Genomic DNA, 22635 nt, shown 5'->3' on the forward strand with positions numbered 1-22635 from the left:
CCTCTTTCCTGCTCTCTCAGCCCGTAAGTTCCAATAACAGCGTAGCATGTTAGTCTGTGTTTAGGAAGTCCAGCCATTGTGTTTGAGCTGCATCCAGGAAGGAAGAAACCCCACCCACTCACTTCCCATCCAGCTTCCTGTTGCATTGATGATGCCACAGGGCTACAACTATGTGGGAAACACTGTGTGACCCTTTGACCTGGTTTGTCAGTGAGTGAAGCAGAGAGGCCTAAGCGTGAGGATGGTAGCTGATGGGAGCACAAGTTTAGATCGATAATCAGTGCACATCAGGAAGTACAGTAACTGATATGACAACTTGTGCATGTTTTAGAGATCCTTTGGGATGGCATATGGTCATGCATGGAGGTTCCTATTAGCTAAATGGATTCCATTATTTTGAATGTGGAGTGGCTTCATAGTGAGTGTGCTTTTAGTATGAGGATGTGAAACGCTTTTCTTTTGCTTTTGGTGCTATACTGTGAGCTAATGGCTGACTAACTTATGTTTGCTAAAAAGCTCTAATGAGTGGTTGTGCATTGGAAAGACCTGACTATAGGCCTGAGGTGGGCCAGAGGATTGTGTCTGCGTATTTTTCCTATGGGAATGCTACTCAATCAGGCTTACTGAAGCACATTTGCTGAAAGTGGTTTTTGTTCAGTCTAGTCAGCGAGTGTGTGTGTGTGTTGGTGAGAGAGAGAGGCAGTAGTTTGTGTCATAGCCGATTGGTAATCGGATGGAAAATATTGTGTATGTGAACTATAAGAATGAATTTTACTGTAAAAAATATTCATAATATTCAAATTGGGAACACAATCCACATCCAGCTGGGTTTTTTCCCCATACTGTACCATAGTTATACAATAAGGTAAAATATGGAATCTAAGTGTTGTTGCATAAGTACAAGTGTATCTAAAAAAAATTAAAAAATAAAAATAAATCTTAATTCAAAAAGTAAAAAAAAAAGTAATTTAATTCAAGTGGAATTTTCATATTTTCTAGATTCTTTACACACAAAGTGAAATGTTTCAAGCCTTTTTTGTTTTAATCTGGATGATTACGGTTTACAGTTCATGGAAATCAAAAATCCAGTATCTCAAAATATTAGAATTAAGAATTTATAATACAGAAATGTCTGTGTTTATATGACCTTCAGAAAAGTATGATAATTTACTTGGTCGGGGCTTTAATCCTTTTGAACGAATTACTGCATCAATGCGGCGTGGCATGGAGGCAAGCAGCCTGTGGCACTGTTGAGGTGTTCTAGAAGCCCAGGTTGCTTTGATAGCGGCTTTCAGCTCATCTGTATTGCTGGGTCTGATGTCTCTCATTTCAGGTTAGGTCAGGCAAGTTGTTTGGCCAATCAAGCACAGTAATACCACAGTCAGCAAACCAGTTACTAGTAGTTGTGGCACTGTGGGCAGGTGCCAAGTCCTGCTGGAAAGGTAAATCAGCATCTCCATAAAGCTTGACAGCAGATGGAAGCATGAAGTGCTCTAAAATCTCCTGGTAGACGCTGCATTGACTCTCGACTGGAGAAAACACAGTGGACCAACACCAGCAGATGACATGGCACCTCAAATCATCACTGACTGTGGAAACTTCACACTGGACTTCCAGCAACGTGGATTCTGTTCTAAGGAAATCTTTGCAGGTGTTTTGAGTTAATTCGCTGATTAGAACTCTTCTCAGATCGACATTTGTGTTATAAATTCTTTATTCTAATATTTTGAGATACTGGATTCTTGATTTCCATGAGCTATAAGCCGTAATTATCAAGATTAAAACAAAAAAGGCTTGAAATATTTCACTTTGTGTAATGAATCTATAATATATGAAAGTTCCACTTTTTGAATTAAATTACGGAAAGAAATGAACTTTTCCACAATATTAATTTTTTGAGATGTACCTGTATTTTTTTTTCCCCCTCTGGTTGAAATGCTGAGGACATTTTATTGGGTATGTAGTGCATTATAGTATAGGTTTGACAGTGCCATCTGTATAGTGAGCATGTATACTGAATTGGAAACCAACTGGGATTTGGATTAACACTCTAATGGAGCAGTTAAAAAAACAAAAAAAAAGGCAGCATAAAAATGAGTTATGTGGATGATGATGATTCCATGTTGCCTAGAGCAGACTAGATACTGCTAATATTCACTCTGTGGCTGAGATACACTGCTGTGAAACGAACTGTCATCCACTATGTTTGTTTTTATCTGAAATTCATGAGACATTCGAAAACACTACAAATACATGAGAAATTTTAAAATACTTTCAAATAAGTGTGTGTGTGTGTGTGTGTGTGTGTGTGTGTGTGTGTGTGTCTGAAAGCCATCCTCTCACTAGTAAGACTTTGTGTGTGGGCGACAAGAGGGCTTATGGGTAGTGTAGTCCAGGGGGATATAACAGGCCCGTAGGAAGCTCTCCATCTGTCTTGACCACACAAGTGTTAATCCTTTGCATTTTTACAAGAAATCTGAGGTTATTAAAGTTTCCAGAATGTTCACATCATTCCACCCACAACACTCTTCCAGAGATATTTGGCTTAGGAACAGAAATACACTCACGGGTCATGTGACAAAGGGCATTAAGTTGAAGGAAAGCTGTATTGATCGATGGGAAGGATTCCAGAAAACACTATTATCTCTCTCCTTTTTAGAGACGCACTTCTCTCTCTCTCTCTCTCTCTCTCTCTCTCTCTCTCTCTCTCTCTCTCTCTCTCTCTCTCTCTCTCTCTCTCTCTCTCTGTGTGAGTATACACTCAGACTCTGAATAACAATTCCCTATAAATAAAAGGATAGATGTTCTCAGTCTTGCTACACTATTATTGTTAGTAAGGTTATATTTCTGTTTAACCTGTTACCACAGCTAATGCTTCCTTATTGCCACTGAGGCTTGTTATTGGTGCTACTGCTAATCTAGCTAATTCGCTGCTAGCATTTGTGTTTCTAAATTATACCAACACTGACAGTCTTTACCTGCAGTAGTACTGCTTGTGTAGTTTGTCTTGTCAGACAGCTATTCTCCAACATGTCTCCAAATTTCTCCAGGCGTGATAGACTGTAATTTCACACTGTGTAACCAAGCACGATGAGTCTTGGCCAGTCTGCTCTAAATCTTTGTACAAGAGCGTCCTGGTTAGTGCACGGCAGAGTGGCGTAGAACAAAAATGTCACACCGGAGTCTTTGTTTTCCTCCTGTACTTTTTCAGCTTTTTCAAAAGAGCCTTTGTATTGGTTAACTATAGCTTTTTGTGTCATAGTACAATTAATTATGAATTTCTCCTATGAGCTATACACAATAAAGTTAGTGAGTCGTGAAGTCGCTCAGCCGGTGCTCTTCTCTAAAACCTTCGTCATCACTGTCATCACCATATAAGCGTGAACATGACTCTGCAGGAAGAGTGCGGCCATCTGGAAACAGCCCCCCCCTTCGCTCTCTCCTTTCTCCTTGTGACCATTCAATAATTTTATCACAGTCCTTTGCGGCTTTATAACATTAGGCGTTTATTGGAAGTGATGTTAAATTGAATTTCTCTCAGCCTCAGAATTAATCCCTCACCCTAACCAGACATCCCAAACTGAGAAGAGTCATAGAATTATAACTCCTATTTAATAAACAATACAAAACATGTTTTCAGAGAACAGACAATTCAGTCTTTGGGCATGTTATAAATTAGTGTTGTGTGTAAGTATAGTATGAGTGGCTGTGTTTGAATGAATTCGTTTCGATTGCAAATTTCAAACAAACTGTCTACCATAAACTCTCTGTTTACATACACGTTTCATGAAATACTAACCAAAGTTACCATAGCAACGTAACACATGATACCCCTGTCGGAGAACAATAAGTAGGCATGATGCATCTGTGTGTCTGAGAGCAAAACACCGTCCGAATGCCCAACAAGTGCCACAAGACAACATTTGAGTCCCACGTCATTCAACTTTGAAATGTTAGTATGAACTTTTTCATCACATGACCAGTTTGTGCACCTGATGTGCAAATAAACATGGTCAAATGTTGAATGACTGCTGTTCTCCTATGTAACCGAATAATAAGTAGATTGTCACTACAGTGCTGTGAAAAAGTATTTGCCCCATCCTGATTGCTTCTGTTTTTGTGTATCTCATAATACTTGTTTCAGAAATTAAAAGAAAATCCAAGATAAAACAAAAGCAACCTGAGTAAACACAAAATGCAGTTTTTAAATGATAATTTTATACGTTGAAGGAAAAAAAAAAAAAAAAAAAAGTTACCCAATACCAACTGGGTCTGTGTGAAAATGTATTTGCCCCTGTAGTTACTAATTCCCCAAATCTATAAACTGCAGCAGAACTGCAGGTCTACAACATGAAACTGTGCCGAGCGTGTGTAGTGGTTGAAAATGCTTTTGGTAGATTCAAAGGAAGATGGCGTTGCCTTATGAAAAGAAATGACCGTGAAGTGAAACTGGTGAAATCTATGGTGCTGACATCCTGTGCTCCTACATAACCTTTGTGAGAATCATGGAGAGGCGTATGAGAATGAATGGGCTTCACCTTTAGCAGCAGAGCCTGTTGTGGCACTGGCACAGGCTGTAGAGGAGGAGGGCAGGGATGAACGTGAGGGTCTGATGCGTTACTTGAGTAGCTAAATATTCATTTACTCTGTCCTGTCATGTATTGATCATGAGGAAACTTTTGCACCATCTTTCAAAGTACAAATGTCTCCCTTGCATTTTTATCAACCAGGCTTTTATCGTTTTGGTATTTATCATTTAGATTGATCATTTGGTACGTTACATGCTCATGAAATATGAAATCATTAAGAAAGTACACATGTTTGACTCGTGATGTGTTTTTAAAATTTTTTTTTTTATTTAACACAATGTACATAAGACATTTAAATACAAAGATTGAAATGTTAAAATGTAAACACGGCAAACTTTTTTAAGCAGAATGTGCAAATGTATGTAGTGCAAAAAAGTGTGCAAAACAAAAAGCTATTTACATAAAGCATGTAAAAGGCAGGGGTCTGGTCCAGGGGCAGAGAGTCACACCACTCATCGCCTGCACAAGCTTGCCCATGATGCTGAGGAAGGCTTGATTGAATGCAGCCGTTTCTGCATTCTCCTCAGTCCTCACGGCCGCTTCCAGCTACCTCGCTTGCCGGGCATCATCAATGGCCATTTTCAAATGGCGCTCCCTCTGTGCCCGTTTCAGCTCCTGCGATTGAATGTTGGCAGCCTGCATCTCTCTTAGGACGGAAAGATGCTCCTTTTGGGTGCAGGTCCGTTTGGGAGGTGGTTAACCCTCTTTTCCTTTTTTTTTCTTTCTTTCAAGCAGTTGTCTATTAGCACGTATAGCATGATAAATAATTAACCGCACTGGAAGCATTTGTAAAAGTTAAAAATAAAAACACCCAAAACTATATATACGGTACCATAACTAAGATGAACTTTGTTAATACGTGAAATTCTGGAGGGACGTCGGACAGCGTGGCACGGTGATGTAATGATGTTTGCCGTTAATCTAATTATGTTCTAAAACATGTAAAACGGATACATGAGAGGAGTACTCTAAAAGCAACTCATGTAAACCCCTTAATCACATTATTATCTTACTCAGAGTAAGGTGGATAATTTGATTACTGCTGTCCATGTACATGTAGGCAATGAATCTGAAACAAAGTTTGTACAGTTTGGTTGTAATGCATGAGTTACTGCCGCACAAAAGAAACTAGAAACAACAACCCAAGAACATTACTGACCATCAACAATAGCACTACAGCTAGGTGTTGGCTACTAGCTCGTTGTGCTGCATAAAGCAGTTTTTGTCGGCATGGTGATTTTACACAAGTGTAACAGTTAAATAGGCCTGGTTGTTAGAAGCAAGCTTTCCAGTAGCTGGTCAACTAAATAAAGTGACGCTTTCAAGCAGAATATAGAGTTAACTTTAACAAAACCTACCATCCTCCATTGTGTACTCCAACAATGTCCAGGGTGCTCTCCCTCCCATTGCTCACCAGTCTGTTGCCATATATTGCGTCCGTTTGGTCGAACCACTTGTGATTTCTTCTGCTTGAACCACTCCTGCTGTTCTACAGGTCCTTTATAAATCTGTAGTCACTTTTAAGGGTCTTTTTTTTTCTGTTATTTTTTTTGTTGTTGTTTGGGGGGGAGGGTTAAATATAAAAAGCTTTCCCTACACTGTTTGTAGGTCCGGTTGTAGCCATGTGCAGCCAACAGTGGAAACACTTCTCGACAGACTTTTTCGACAGACGGATCCTCTACTCGGCTACCAATGAGAGGAACGTCTGTATCTCGTTTATTGAGCACTGCATGGTTTTTGTGCATAGCCATTTCTTTTTACAGTTTTCAAAAGTCGTGTGAACAATTGATACTGCTATCATTGTTGCTAACTGTAAAACTAGCAGGCTTGATATCCCCTGTCACAACTCCAATGATGCTGGTAGTGACGATTCTCTTTGACCAATCAGTGATCTGCAGTGTTTTTGACGTAACATTTGGTATCGGCTCGGCTTGCTTGGAACCTCGGCCGAGGTACTATCCACAGTAGAAAAACCCCTATAATGCGAGCAGAGTTGAGTCGACCTGTACCGTACCGTGCAGTGGAAAAGCGCCATTAGCATCCAAGACTTGCGTAACTCAAAGGAGCCGTGTTCATGTAAGCTTGGTATAATAAAAAGGCTTTGTAAAATTATTATTCTAATAACAATTCCATGCTGGCTGGAGTCACTAAACGATACAGCTTGCTTTTTACAGATGGAGATCTAATCAGCAGAAACCATAGTGAGGGTTTCATCAAAGGTTTGCGTTTCATTTTGAAAGTGACATGAATGACGTTTTGTAATTAATTTAGAAAGTGAGTTCCTTAAAGCTTTGATAAATGCTTAAATAGCCACAGCACAGTCAAAACATTAAGTCCACTTCTTGTCTCTCTCGCTCGCTCGCTCTCTCGCTCTCGCTCTCGCTCAATTTCTCTGACAATTTATTTTTATGTGGTTGTGTAGTTAATTTTCCATCTGCTGCCCTCAGTTACATTCATGGCTCTTAACACTATTATAAAAAAAAAACTGTCACTGAACTGCATCTCTGTTTTTATTCGTTTAATTATTTTTTAAACCAGAACTTTGGACTGGAGAGGAGTCCGGAGAGGATTAGAGCCACGTCTCTTACTACTCTCCCACAGCTTTAAAACTAGACACACACCTTTCATGTTGTGATGGCTGTGTGTCTGTGTGTGTGTGTGTGTGTGTGTGTCTGTGTGTGTGTGTGTGTCTGTGTGTGTCTGTGTGGTGTAATTAATGTGTACTTGTACATGGTGTGAACACGAAAAAGAAAGATGATGGCATGTTTTTTTCTTTTTTATACATATATGCGCGCATGCGCACAAAAGCCTATATTGAGTGCATTATATGCATAAACAATGCCATTTTGAAACCTCACTGCATTTTCCTAATTATAAAGTTAATTTTAATATCACTATTGACATGTCTGAAAATTGAACACAGACACACAATGACGTGTACATACACGTGATTTGCATTTTGTCTTTCTTGTAGTGTGACACACCCACACCTTAACATACAATGACATGAATAAGGTACAGTAATGGCTATGAAAGGAGCAGTACTTGACAAAGATGAGGAGTGCATGGACAATTACAGACAGACACATGCACGCGCACACACATGCTCACAATTCCGTCTGCACCCAGCTATTTTTTAACCATTATAAATTTACCGGAACCATTTCTCTACACTCTCCTTCACTGTGCATTATGAATTATTTATGTATGCTCATTGGAGTGTGTGTGTGTGTGTGTGTGTGTGTGTGTGTGTGTGAGAGAAGAGAGATGTCCTGGGCCAGTATCCAGTTGGCAGAGCCAGAGTACATGGCTCAGTCTGACATCCTTGTTTAATATTAGGTCATCAGTCCTGAGGGGAAATCTGCTCTGTGTCTTTATGTGTGAGCACTTTTGGGAACATTTAAAGGTGTGTATGTGTGTGTTTGGCTTGAGGGTTTGCGAAGAATCCTATTATGACACTCCTACCCATCAGGCATGGTTGACGCTGGTTACTGAGGAAGCTCACAAATTTCAGTATTTTCACTTTCACCCCATCACAGCCCTGACATTTTTGCTATCTAGTGGCTGCTCATTCTTTGAGGCTACGTCCTGGCCTCTGCTGTGCTGTCAGCTCCAGACCCCTCTCCATCTGGCTACATGGGGAGAGAGAGTGCATGAGAGAGCGAGAGAGAGAGAGAGAGAACCCAAACACCCAGACACAGCGCTGTCTTAACTTTCCACTTCATTTAGATCTAAATATTTTAATAAAGGAGGGCTCACACTTTGGCTTTTCATCTGTATATATCCTGCTCCTCAGTCTGTTGTCTTTCATACATTTATTTTGTCACTGTTTTGGACAAAAGGATACACATGTCTCTTTATGATGAAGAGAAGTTCAGACACAACGCTAAACTCGTTCAGTGACCGCGTGTCTGGGTATCGTCTAGTGAAAGAGTGTGAAAAGAGGCTTTGTTCAGGAGGGAGGGGGGAGAGGGGGCACGACATAACCAGCCATCGTCTGTTCTAATGTGAAGACGATAAATGCTCTTGATGGCTGTCTTAAGGGTCGAAACATGATATGAAAGACACAATTGCAATGTTCAGTAGTGGAATTTTGACAGTCTGAATCTCTTATTAGTCACATGCTGATGCTATAATCTGTCCTAATAACAGTTTAACAAAAGAAAACGGGTAACTGTCACATTCACTTGGTTACAAAGGGGCTTGCATGTGTGTTGGAGGCTTCAGTTTATAGTGCTAAATCTAACATCCGGCGACTGACTAGTCTGACCTGATTTTTGTGTGTGGAGTACGAGCAGGGGTAAAGCCTGTAGGCTGATATTGTGTAAGAACTGGCTAGTGTCTTTACCGTCCTCCAGTTCGCATTATCTCTTGTTTTGTGTCCCGGTTTACTGTATGTCATGAATGACTTGGTGCATTTTGAACCCAAGAATAAGAATGTAAGAAATGAGAACTAAACGAACTGAGATGGATGCATTAGAAAGTAGAAATATAGAAGTGTGTGTGTGTGTGTGTGTGTGTGTGTGTGTGTGTGTGTGTGTGTGTGTGTGTGTGTGTGTGTGTGTGTGTGTGTGTGTTGGACTTGTGTGGTATTAATGTTTTGGTTTTTTTTCCTGGATTTTATTTTCCCCTGTATGTGATTTTACCAGTTTAAAAAAAATCATAACAATTTAATCGTCCATAACCAATAGCATTAAGAAAAACAAATAAACGAGAGTTTCAACCATTTTAGGTTTAAGAAGAGAATGGGAGGTCGGAATAATATTATCAGCTGAGCAGTCGGGAACTGCTTGCTGGCAGCGGCGATTGCAAAACTAAGCTACATGATTACTTTTTGTGTGTGTGTGTGTGTGTGTGTGTGTGTGTGTGTGTGTGTGTTCCTGTAGTAATGCACAGAAAAAAGTTTTAAAGAGGTCATAACACAAAGGGGTTTTTAATGTTTTCCTTCTGTTTGGGTGTGTAGTGTATCTGTTTGTGCATGTATAAGCTCTGCAAAATCCCCAAACTCATTCCCCCACCCAAAGGGATTTATTGTATCTAACAGAGAACACTGCTACAGACCTGCCCGAAACGCCTCGCTCAGTCCAGATTTACTTCCGTAATTTCTCTACGTCACTTCTTTGTTTGGCCTTCCGAAAACGGAGCAAATTAGGAATCAGTGGCTACTGTTCATTTATAACGCCGTTCCTGAGCAGTACAGCGCTACTGCTCAGTTTGCTTGTGCACAGCGTATTTTACGGAGGACCGCTTCCTGAACATGGGTGAGTACAAGGTAGGCTACACACAAAGGCTAGTCCTGAAAAGTGGGGCGATTCCCACTTTGCTCGGACAATCTTGTGGTTCTGAATCAGAACCTATAAGTGTGTTTTGATTATTTTATGAAAAATCTGCTATTGACTGTCCAAATTCAGAGTTTTGTGTTGTGGCTCAGTTGTAGTCCTCTGCTAACATGTTAGCTAAAGTTTGCTAAGTTGCCTCAGGGGTTAATGTTTGTTTGTATGTTGGTGGTCTGACAGAGATGTTTATTGTATCTGCTGTAGTGATTGTATCTGGAAACGGATTATATCAATCACAAATCACAAGAATCATAGCTTACCAAAGATATACTGCATTAGTACCTATATACACAACAACTGTGTAAAGCATAGTTAGTCCCGCTGGCGGGGTCGGAATTTACATCGTATCTGAAAAGTAAGTGTTATGAAATAAAAACTTGCCACTGTGAAACGTTCTGCTCAAGTTGTTTGCAAAGTTGCTTCCACTTGATCTGCATTTTCTGAATCTGATAATTATCTGATGTTTGCAAAGTTGAACATCCCTTAATAGCTTTTCTGTCACATTAATGAACTCAAAACATTGATCAATTTACCATGACAAAGTGATGGCTCGAGTGGCGTAAAGGGTGGCGCCAAAGGATGGTGTGAATTAATATAGGAGAGTTCAAAACACCTGTACGGATCATTCCAGATTCATGAATCAATTGGTTCATTTCCTGGTTTTTATTGGAGTGAAAAGACTGCTCTTTTGGTGTATTATTGAGAGATGACTCATACCGGTGTACATCAGTATTAAATTAAAGGTGCTCTTATTCAAAATGTATGAAGGTTGGCAGGTGTGGTAATGTGATATAATCAGAGTAAACGTGTAACAGGATAATATTTTGTAGAGATGATTAAATCTCTATCAGGCATGGCTAATGAACTGTGTGTAGTAGATGTTGTTGTAAAAGTGGATGAGAGGAATAGTGAGATTAGGATGTCTTAAGGAAGCAATTTATGTTCTGTGTGTGTGCGTGTGTGTGTGTGTGTGTGTGCGTGCGTGTGTGCGTGTGTGCGTGTGTGTGTGTGTGTGTGCACGCACCCATTTGGACTTTGCTTCTACAAAGAGTCCTGTGTCTTCCTGCTCCTCTAGGATGTTTTCATTCTGTTTTCATTCAAGCCTTGTGATAAAACACCTGCACTTCATGTGATCTATTTTATAAGCAACCCATGATCATCAGCCTGGCTTTTGTATTGTTTCAGTAGGAAGTTGCCAAGTGTATAGGCAAAAGGTTAAATGAAGTCTAAATATTCCTTTAAATATAGCCTTGTGTAGAACACTTAATATCATTCTGCACAAATCAGTAACCAGTAAAATGGTTTCATAAAGAAATCTGCGCAAGGCAGCTGTCAGCTCAAATAGCAGAGTTCTGTATTTTTTCAGCCTATTGTTTTTCATAGCTCTGTATAATACTCTCTTCTCTTTTTTTTTTTTAATTTTTTTTTTTATTTCTCTCTCAGGGACAATGAGCTCATGCCTCAGGAGCTGCATTTATCTGCACTTTTACTGTCTTTCTCACAACTCCAACCGTAAACCCTGCTGACCTCCCAGTTTTTCTCTCTCACACTCTCTCTCTCTCTCTCTCTCTCTCTCTCTCTCTCTCTCTCTCTCTCTCTCTCTCTCTCTCTCACACTCACACATACACACAGTATCTCGCTGTCGCTCTCTCTCTCTCTCTCGCGAACACATGCACACACAGTATCTCACTGTCGCGCGCTCTCTCTCCCCCTCCCTCTCTCTCTCCCTCTCACCCTCGTGCTCTCAGATAACAGAAACGCCCCCCTTCAAAATGTTTGTGTGGTAAAAATATTTAACCATTTTATTATTTTTGTTTTTGTTTTGTTTTTCAATTACGAACATCTACAGAACATGACTGAAGCCTGACAGTTTCTTTCAGGTGTCTCTGTTGGCGGTCTGATGGTTCTGCCTTTTCAGCAGTGTCTTAAAGGCTGTGACAGGCCACGCCGGTGTCAGAAAGCTAGCACTGCCTGATAATTGCCTTCTGTTGCCTCAAGTCTTCTGCGAACACCTTGCACTCCAGCACACCAGACTATGGCTGACAGCCCTTCTTGCATTCTGCGCTTGTTAAATGGAAATAACTTGCCAGTAGTCCGTATTTGTGATTTTAAAAAAGAAAAAAATTAAATCTGAAGACCCAGTATTGTGGAAAAACATCATGTGTTTCAAATTGTGTATTAATTGCAGTAAATTGGACATCACTGTACCACCTTAATAGCCAACAGTCACAGGGGTAGACAAATAATACATTTATCTATCCAACCGGATAGCCAAAAATTTATCGTGTGCTTGTCCAGTCACATGATACAGTTGCACTAAACGACTATAAAGTGGTAGCTAATGTAATGTATTAATCTTTAGCATGTTAAGTGCATTAATACAGACTAAGCAGAAACATACAAGACGTGGTGTGCTCTCTTTGCATCACATGTAAAAGATGTTCTTCGTGTCTGGCTAGTGGTTTTATTTCCTCTCAGTATGTTTAACCATAAGGGGTGTACGTGTTGTGCTAAACAGCTGTTTTGCGCCGGATGGTCATTCATTCATTCATCCATTCATTCATTCATTCATTCATTTCGATCCGTTGTTATTGCCACAAAGCTGCACGTTTCCATTTCTGAAAAGATCATGTCATCCATACATGCTCACTAGTAAAGAAGTAACTATAGTTGCAGAATCGAGCAACATTGCATTTTAACATGCATACCAAAAGCAAACTCTTGATGTGTGAAAGTCAATAAAATGACACTTGTTTGTCATTGTCTGGAAGTTGAATCTATCTGTCTGCCAGGCAACTATGAGTTTAAAAAGAAAAAAATACAACTGGTACCCTGTACATGAAAGCTGCTTAACTTAAGTGCCCAGGTTAGTGATTTATCCACCTTAAGTCAGTTTGATGTGTTTCAGCCCTACAAGCACACAGCCTGGAATGAGAATTATCACCCGATGACGGCTGGGTTTTTTTTTTTTTTAAATTTATTTATTTATTTATTTATTTTATTTTTTTAAAGAAGTAACACTAGTCACATTAGCAAAGTTGTTTTTTTAATGTAACTAAATGGCTGAGCAGAGTGCTTTCAGACTTTAAAAAAAAAAAAAAAACTGACCATGAAGTGAACATTTTAGCAAAGCTAGCATGCATGCAACACACACGTCAAAATAGTAGCACTAATGATCTTGATACTGATAGGTGACTCTTACTACTACTTACTGCAACAGTGTATGATTTGGGATTTAGTTTTTTTGTTTGAATGCGAACGCCTGGTATGAATTCAGCTTTTTACAGAACATGGAGAGCAGAGGTGAAATCAGAGGTGGTGTTTATTTGACCTTGGTTTCCATCAGCTCTTATGGCAGAGATGGTTTATGACCACTGTTTTTAAGATGACAGTTGGCTCTTTCCTGCAGCACAAGCAGCATTTGGAAAAGATGAGGTTGGTAGATGTCGTATGATGGGCAAGAGCTGACTGGTGGGTGGGACTTGGCAGGTGACCAAATTAGGGAAGAAGTAGGGGGGACAAACAAACAAACAAAAAAGAGCTGCATCTACCAGCTTCTATTTAATCGTACACTACTTCCTGTGATGACAAAGGGTGACCTTTTTGTCATGTTGATTTCTTTTTTGCATGAATTTTTTTTAGTATTTAGCCTTCTCATGCTCTCTTGCCACTAAACTAGCGAAATAGAGGCCAGATTGTAAAAACGGTGCAGCTTAATGTAGTAAAAAGGTGGTCACGAGGTAGTTATTTGTGTATTTGATAGACACCTGTGATGTAGAGAGATAAAGCAACATGCATTGTGGTGTCATGGACATGCAGTCTTCTATCCTGGGTTGATATTAATGTTGGTTTCATTTCCTGTCTATAACTCGAACCGCAGCATGACAATAATAGCATATCTATACAAATCTCAATGGGTTGCTTTGTTAGATAAATAAGTGAGCAATTGGTATAAACTAACTAAAGTCCTGTCTTTTTGACACTGTTAACGTTTTGTATTTTTGCACCATGGTTCAAAACTCTCTGGAAATTTTGTGCATCTGAGGGGGGAAAAATTCATTTCAGATTTTTTTTGAGAAACTGGTGCACAACATTTAAATGTAACCTGTGTGAAAATAGTATGAAAGCTTCCAAATCTTTACCCCTATTGTCATTGTCTTTTTTTTTTTCACTCTTGAGTGACACTCTCTGCTCTTCTTCTCACCATGCTCCTAACCCACAACACTTCTCCCCTCCAAGCTGCTAACTGCGCTGAATGACTGCCACAAAAAGATTGGCTGAGCATTTTCAGACCTGCGCTTGCAGGGGCAATGCGACAAAAGTTTTCCTGACACATCTTCGCATTTTTACAGTCCGGAACGAATAGCTAATCCCCTACTGATCCCAGCTGGTATTCCGTAGCTTTTTGTATGGAGGCTCGTGAATGACTTGATGAAGGACAGGGACGAATGTCCTGGGAGGAAAGGCTTCCTGCCAGCAGAGGACACGTTTGGGGATAATGGATCCTCTCAGAGCTGTAGGAAAAGGGGGGAACAAGAGACAGTGAGATGAGAGGCAGTGTGGAGTGGAGTGTGGATATGGGTATCTGAGAGAAGTAGAGAGGAACTAGAGAGGGTGAGAGGACCGAAGTGCTGAAAGGAATGACAATCAGTAAGACAGATGGAATGAACTGACGGAGATTCTTTTCAGTGGTTGATGCATGGGTTTCTTGGATAGTATTGAACAGATGATCCATGAAATCATACATAATGGTCATCTTACTCGTATCTGAAACGCCTTCCTTGGAGTCATGACCCCAGATTGGGTCACTTGAGATGTAGAGTGGTCACAGGAGTTTTATTAATTTATTTATTTTTTACCAACCATTACTCTGGACTTGTGTGCAGATGTTTCTTGCTGAGTATTTAAAAAATAAATTTAAATCAAAATTTTGCTAGAGTAGGCTTTTTATGTAATACAGAGTTCCTCATAAGTTCATTTGCATTTGGTCACATCCAGTTTACTCCAGATTTATATGGTGTAGCTGATGCATTTTTCATTCTGGAAATTTTTATTTTGTACAATATTAATGATGTACTCCTTGTCCACTTTGATGGGAACACGTGTACACCTGCTCATTCATGCAGTGGGCCAATCAACAGGAAGCAGCGCAATGCAGTTACAGGTCATGAGCTTCAGTTAATGTGAACATGCTTTTCTGCTCATGACATCTGTATAGATTGGTTGAGGTACTGTGGCCTTACTGCCAGTATTTAGTGTATAGCATATGGACTTAATCTCATTATGTATCCTACTGCATCAGCAGAAGCTCTGCTGTCGGTTATAGCTTATGTGGCAGTATACAGTAGTAATGTGTGTTTATGATACTCAGATTATCAGTATAGATATTTGCATGTTATTTACTAAACCAGTGAAAGAAAGTACAGAAATGAAATGAGCTTTAAGGTCACCAAAAAATATTGTGTACAATGCAGCACCAACCCCAGCTAAACCAACAAACTAAACTTTTGGTGCCATTTCCAAGCATCTGTTTGTTTATTTATGTGAAGCAGGATTCGGGGCCTTTTTGTGTGCATCAAATCAGTTCATCTAGGTTGTATGTAACAGCTTGGATGCTTTCAAACGTCAAATGCCACGTGACTTGGGAAGCTGCAGTACAAAGTTGCAGGCTCTTACACACGCACACTGTGTGAAGCACTGCATCAATAAACGTGTGCCCGTGTGTGAGCTTTGTCTTGCCCCCATATGCAAAAGCATGATGTGGAAGAAAATTGCACAAGCTCACTTGGTGTGGTTACATGAAACTTCATTATATAATACACTAAACTACTGCAGTTTTTAGTCATCCGACAATAAATAGCATGCTTCTACCACTCCATGTATATTTGTTTTCAAATTTAGTCAATTTCTGATGGTTTACTAAAGAATGGATTCATGACATTTATAGTATGGTTTTCAGTTTGGTTTATGCCAAAATGTGCTAAGACTTAAAGTCCGTCATGCAGTATTGTGCGGCATACAACAATAACATCAAAGATAAATAAAACACCAGTAAAGTGATAGGCAGTATTTACAGGTTAGGATCACAGTCTAAACTAAATGGTGTAGTGTTAAGTGTGTTGTGCAGCTGCGAGATATAGTGTAAACAGAGTGACGCTAGTGGGATTTGCGGAAAGGATAGTGCAAATAAGAGTTATAGTATTACATGCGCGTGAGTGTAGGGTTCAGAGAGTAGTTACTTTCACAGATCTTTTAAAACCATATTTTATATGCAAAAGTCTGCTCGTTTGCGCAGCTCTAAAACACACCCAAAAGCTTGTGTTGAGGGTTCAGTATGTGATGATCCACAGACCAGCTGTGGAAGCGGGCATCGGGTTTTTCGAGGATGGAAGGGAACATTTTGCACAACACCCGAGGCGTGAGATTAGTTATGGTTTGGGAGAGTTTTATGGTTTGGAACAAAATTTAAATATGCTTTAGTGATCACATGCATTTGGACATAAATACTGAAGCACACAGACACGTGTCTGTGTTTTTAGTGGTTGAAGTGTGACTCTGTTGTCTCTTATTGAAGAGACGAGCCATGAAATCTCTGGAAAATAGTGTATAGCGTTACACTCCTCCACACAGAAATGTTTTCTTCTGTTGTAAAAGTCTTATAGTATTAAGAAGAATGACACTGTGTCTGTATCTTACAGAGCAATTTATGCGCCTGTACGTGAGATTGTCTGTTACTGTTGGTCAAGAGGATACATCTTAATCTCTCCTTCTCTCACTGTCATTGTTTCTCTTGATTCTCACTCTACCAATTTAAATATACATGGTGAAATAAGGTAGCACAAATGGATTAATTGGTGTGGTAGCTGTTTAGTCTTACAAACCTCTCTGAGTCTCTGGAAATCTGAGAACATAAACCACACACAGACACGGGCCACAAATGTGCTGCAGATGTGACCGCTTTTTATTTGTAATATTGAAGAGAGAGGAAAAAAAAAGAGAGAAATTTTAAAACATGTGTTTGTATGTGTGCGTGACTTTTGTTATGTCTGTCTGACTCATCCTCTGGGTTATTTATAATGTGCAACCTTAAACCCCAGCACAAGGTGTGTGTGTGTGTGTGTGTGTGTGTGTGTGTGTGTGTGTGTGTGTGTGTGTGTGTGTGTGTGTGTGTGTCAAACCTGATCTGGAATGTTCCACCCAATTAAGGATGCCTATGTTATTAGTCTAAACTTTACCTTGAATTTTTTTTTTCTTTTCTTTTTTTTTTTTTTGCTGCTTTTAAATTAAACAGACAAAGAAGACAAAATCTGATTTAAACCAAAATGGTATCTTTATACTTATGTTTTTTTAATTTCAGCTTTAAGAAATCATAAATATATTTCACCAAACAATGTGAAAATGGTTTTTATCTACAGTCTACTTAGCACATTAGGTAATAAGCCAGTTTAGCAAGCTCAATGTTACTGTTAATACATTCAGATGTCTAAAACATTCCTAATGAAATATAATTGTCATGCGTTGATCAAATTGTTGGAAAGAAGCCTAATTAATTCACTTTGTAATCAGGTACCAACTCTCTATGCTATAAATTTACTTCTGGTTGAGATACATACAAAATAAAAACATATCAGTGCAGGAAAGTCTGTAAATTTCACAACTAAATATAGTACAAAATGTCGTGACAGCATACATATATGAGGAGAAATATTCATCTTAGTAAAGTTCCTGGGTTCCCAGTTCAATCCTGAGCTTGAATTACTGTCTACACAGGGTTTCTCATCTTCTCCCGGTGTTCACATGGGTTTCTTCTGGTTTCCTCTCACCTCACAAAAACATGCCGGTCGGTCCGTTGGATAATCTATTGCCCTAAGATCTGAATGAGTGTGTACATGTGTATCTGTGACTCTGACCTGGATAAAGTGGTTTCCACTTATGAATGAAGTTTGTAAAGCAACTTTCATGAAGTTTCACTTGACTAATCTTCTTTTTTTCCTCTCTTTCCTTCGCTCTCCTCATGCATTCGCCTTTCTTGACTCTAGATAACATGGGTAAGTGAAGAATCAATATTTTCTTTATTTGGACACTTTCAATCATGTTAATATGAAAGTGCAGGAAAAGCCAGTGAGTCAGTAAGTGTTCCTAAAAGCTCAGCTTATCAATACTCACTAAATCCACAAGGCACATTCATAAGAACCACAGATAAAAATGACCACAACAAAAAAATGGCCCAAATGGCAGCTTGTTAGGTCAGTCCTACATAGAATTGATCTCGGTTTCCTCTCTTACACACTCCACTAAGAGGAAGTACTTGTTAAACAGGTTTCCCAGTGTACTGTTTGTTGGTGAAGGTCATGTGTAGACACCAATAAGGATATGGACTTATAATTTACTGTATATAATCTGCATGATTGACATGCCTCATTGATTTTTTTATTTTTTTTTCCTGTGCGTGAGTGTGTGTATCTTACTCACTCATCCCCAGTCCATTTCCTCCTTCCTGCACTGTCAGTAGAAGATTGCTTTTCTGAGAGTTTAATATATACTGTAGTGCTCATAAGCTTGTAGTCGGTCACCTATGAGTCAGTGTCTGTGTCAGTGTGCTTTTCCCATCCATCTGTGATGCCTGCTTTTGATAAACAGGGTTAGAGGACATCGGGTTGATCATTAATGTGAACTCGATTTGGAGATAATGTGCAGTGTGTGATTGGAGAGGCTGAATGTAACGTATAACTGTTGATGATATCCGTATGCCAACCAGACCATCTGACTGCCAGAAGGCATTGAACGTAAGGGAGAGGACAGAAGGAAAGAAAGGTGGGGGAAGGGGCAATATGATTGGGATTTGATCCTGAAAATGAATAATTGCCACACGAGAAGGTCCATCTGCTGTCGTGTATGTTTGGGGGGGTGTGTGTGTGTGTGTGTGTGTGTGTGTGTGTGTGGGTTAAGGGGGGGGTTCTTACTGTTCTTATCAGTAACGTCACCGGCTCTGATGAAGTGAGTGGAACAGATGCAGGTAAATAATTTACACTGATGGACAGAATGACTAGACACCACTCAGACAAGGTGTGCATTGTACGTCGCCCTCCCTGAATGACCTCATAAGTTGAGAGAATGTTGCTAATGTCTTCCACTATATGTGGGTGTGGTGTCTTCTATATCATCAGGTCAAACAATTTACCTCAGTTTGAATGGAAGCATGTCTGTATTCATTTATCAGGAAATAGAATTTTTGTTATTGAAATGTGCTTTCAAAGCAGAAAGTATCGTGATTGGTTTATATGGGAATATATATCAGTAACTAAAACCCCTGTCTGTTTTTGAGGAAGGAAATCCCACCCAAAATATCCAGTTTTTCAGAGTTATTGTGGTTATAATTTTACCACTTCTTGAATTGCTATTACATTCCACATTTAGTCATTCATATTTTCCCAGCAATCTTGAAATGCAGGTTTTGGAAGCATCTGAGAAAATGTTATATCATATTATGACACATGTATGATATGATATGAACACAATAGAAAGAGGAAGAATGTCAGTCAAATAAAGAGCGCAATCCCCCCAGGCGTATTAAAACTGGCTACAGTTATGAAACTTACAGTTACAGTCAACTCCAGAATTACTGGCACTATTTATAAATCGGAGACAGGTCAGGACTGCAGGCAGGCCATGCGAGCACCCGCACTCTCTGCTTACACAACAATGCACTTGTAATCTGGGCAGAATGTGGTTTGGCGTTGTCCTACTCTGGATGGCAGCAAATGTGTACATATCATTCTGCATTAATGGCGCCCTCACAGATGTGCAAGTTACCCATGCCATGGGCACTGACAAACCCCCATACCATGACAGACGCTGGCTTTTGGACCTGACGCTGATAACAGCTTGTATGGTCCTTTTCCTTTTTGCTGCGGAGAACACGATGGCCGCCTTCTCCAAAAACTATTTGAAATGTCGATTCGGCAGACCACAAAACACGATTCCACTGTGCTACTGTCAATCTCAGTTGAAACGGAGCCCAGAGAAGTCAGAGGTGCTTCTGGACAGTGTTGATGTAAGCCTTAACTTGCATCTGTGGATACAGCAGCGATTGGTGTTGACTGAAAGGGTTACCAAAGTAATCCCGAGCCCATGTCAGGATATCCATTACAGACTCATGACGGTTTTTAAGATGGTGATGTCTGAGGGATCGGCGATCACACACATTCAGAAGTGGTTTTTGGCCTTGCCCTTTACGTACTGAGATTTGACCGGATTCCTTGAATCTTTTAATAATTTTGTGCAGTGTAGAAGGTGAAATGCCAAAAATCCTTCCGATTTCCGATGGTCAGGTGGCCACAAACCTTTGGTCATATAGTGTATATTTAAAATGCAAAGAAAATTGTCATTCTTTAAAAAAATTTTTAAAAAAACAAACATATTGGAGACATGTAAAATACCTTTCATTCATCACCATGGGGAAAATCAAAGTGCTTTAAACACGAGAGGTGTGTTGTAGTGAAAAAATACCAACAGGAACGATCAGGCCTACAATTAAAATCTAAAAAGTTGAATGTACACAATACATGGTCATACTGTTCACACTTACTATTCAATTATTGTGTTGTGCTAGAATTAAAATTATGATGCAGTAATGTGATCACATGACCATGTGTCCAGTTTAAGAAAGAAGAAACCTGCTTCAAAGTCAATTGACCAGCAGTAATTCATAACAGTAGAGATGTGATCGTTTTATGAGACTATTTTATCGCAGTATTACAACAGAAATATGTTTTAGGCTTTAGCTAAACACAATAGTGTGGCCATCAAAAAGATTGTGGGTTTACGCTTCCTGTTACTGATATTGTCGTCACATATTACTTGTCAGTGCTAAAAACCTCAGGCCAGCTGTCAGTTTTGTTTTGTTTTTTGTTGTTTTTTTTTCTTTCTTCCTCCTTCCCAGCAAAAGCTTTGATGACACTTGCCCAAAGCTCATTTTCTTCACACTTGGGTGGTGTGTTTCAGTGGAAACAAGATGCAAGCCTTTGAGGCTGAGAGCTAGAGTCCGGAGTCTTGTGTTTATGGCCCAAATATTGATACATAATCCTATAATTATAGATTTTGAGCTCTGGATCTTTTTAGTATTGCTGCATTTCACCCACATTTGCTTTGACGGTCGTCTGTTACAAGCCTTACAGCATCACTTAAGATCTATTGGTTGCCTGTTGCACCATTCACCCAAAGGAGAACATCAAAAACTACAAGGAGAGCTTTTGCACATTCTTTTCTTTCATTCTTTTCTTTCTTTCTTTCTTTCTTTCTTTCTTTCTTTCTTTCTTTCTTTTTTTGTTGCTCACGCTTCCACGTCGTCTTCCAAAAAGCGAAAGACATTCTCTCGTCTCAAAGCTGTCAAGTGAGGCACGATCGTAGTGCACCATTTTCGGCACTTTCATCAAAACACTGTAGGACCTGTCATGTCTGATCTGCGGAGACGAGCTATGACTGAAATCTTTGGACAGCCCGTCACAAAAGATCCCTTACTATAACCCTTCGACCTATAAACTCTGAAGAATACTGAAATGGAAGATGACATACACATCCACCTTGAGTGTCTTACAAGACTACTCCGATGCCCCGTTGCCTTTTTTTTTGTTTGTTTTTTTTTTTGTTTCAGTAAATCAAAGTTTCCTATGAACCTGCAGTGCTTGCTTATAAGAACATAAATGATTACCATCTGTGTCAAAGAAGCATGCAAAACCATAGCCCATGTTTTACATAGCCGATGCCAGTTTACACAGATGAACTTAACAAACAAGCATGTCCATTATTATCAAATTACTGTTGATTAAACCTTCTCTACAGAACAAATGACCTACATTCACACTCATTTATTAAGCTTGCTGTCATTAAACTGTTTTAATCAGGTGCCATTTGGAGATCATCAGGCCTGCTGGGGATCTGTTTTGAGCCTGGCACAATTTAAACAGGAAAGGAGCGATGGTTTGATTATGCAAGGTTGTTTACAGATATGTACTTTGTGTACAGCAGATCTAGTGTTATCTGTGAGATTAAAGCGCAACAACTGGGTCAGTTTTTAAATCTTGCCAGGAAGATTCTGAAATTATGAGCCCTCTTTTCATTCCTCTTCTTGCCAATGACCTAGTTACCATTTATCCCTATAGGATACACCCAGAGGCATTATGGGTATTATGCAAACAAGTGTTGATGATGTATATTTATCTTTTAGGTGTGTTTTTGTGCATGTGTTGTAAGCTTCATACCTTCTTATATAATCTCTGTTGTCATCGTTAGGAAACTCGAGCACCATAAGTTTCAGTTAAAAATTTAGAACAGCCTGAATTGTATATGCAGTAGCATTCCTGCCTCACAGCTTCAGGGTTTGATCCTCAGCTCGGATTACAGTCTGTGTAGAGTTTTGCGTGTTCTTCCAGTGTCCGTGTGGGTTTCCTCCAGGTTCGCCGGTACGTAGGTGGACTGGCTATGTTAAATTGTTCCTATTTGTGAATGTGTGTGACTGTGTATGTGCATAATTTCCAGCAGTAGACTGGTGTTCCATCCAAGGTATATTCCTGCCTCATGCCAAATGTTCTGGGATTGGCTCCAGATCCACACAGATAAATCAACGACTGAATTATGTAGGGTCTATTACTTCAAAGCTATTGAGGTGGTGAGATGGTTAAGAAAGTTTTGTGTTTGAGTAGATTTTCAGA

At 39.6% G+C, this 22635-nt stretch overlaps 1 protein-coding gene across 2 annotated transcripts in view; it reads left to right on the top strand.

Moving 5' to 3' along the window:
• The window catches only part of sema4f (sema domain, immunoglobulin domain (Ig), transmembrane domain (TM) and short cytoplasmic domain, (semaphorin) 4F), a 66898-nt gene that overhangs the window by 18052 nt on the left and 26211 nt on the right, over nt 1-22635 (top strand). The gene's annotated exons all lie outside the window — the stretch shown is intronic.

This window comes from Ictalurus punctatus, chromosome 7 (assembly GCF_001660625.3).
Source record: "Ictalurus punctatus breed USDA103 chromosome 7, Coco_2.0, whole genome shotgun sequence".
Taxonomy (NCBI): Eukaryota; Metazoa; Chordata; class Actinopteri; order Siluriformes; family Ictaluridae; genus Ictalurus; species Ictalurus punctatus.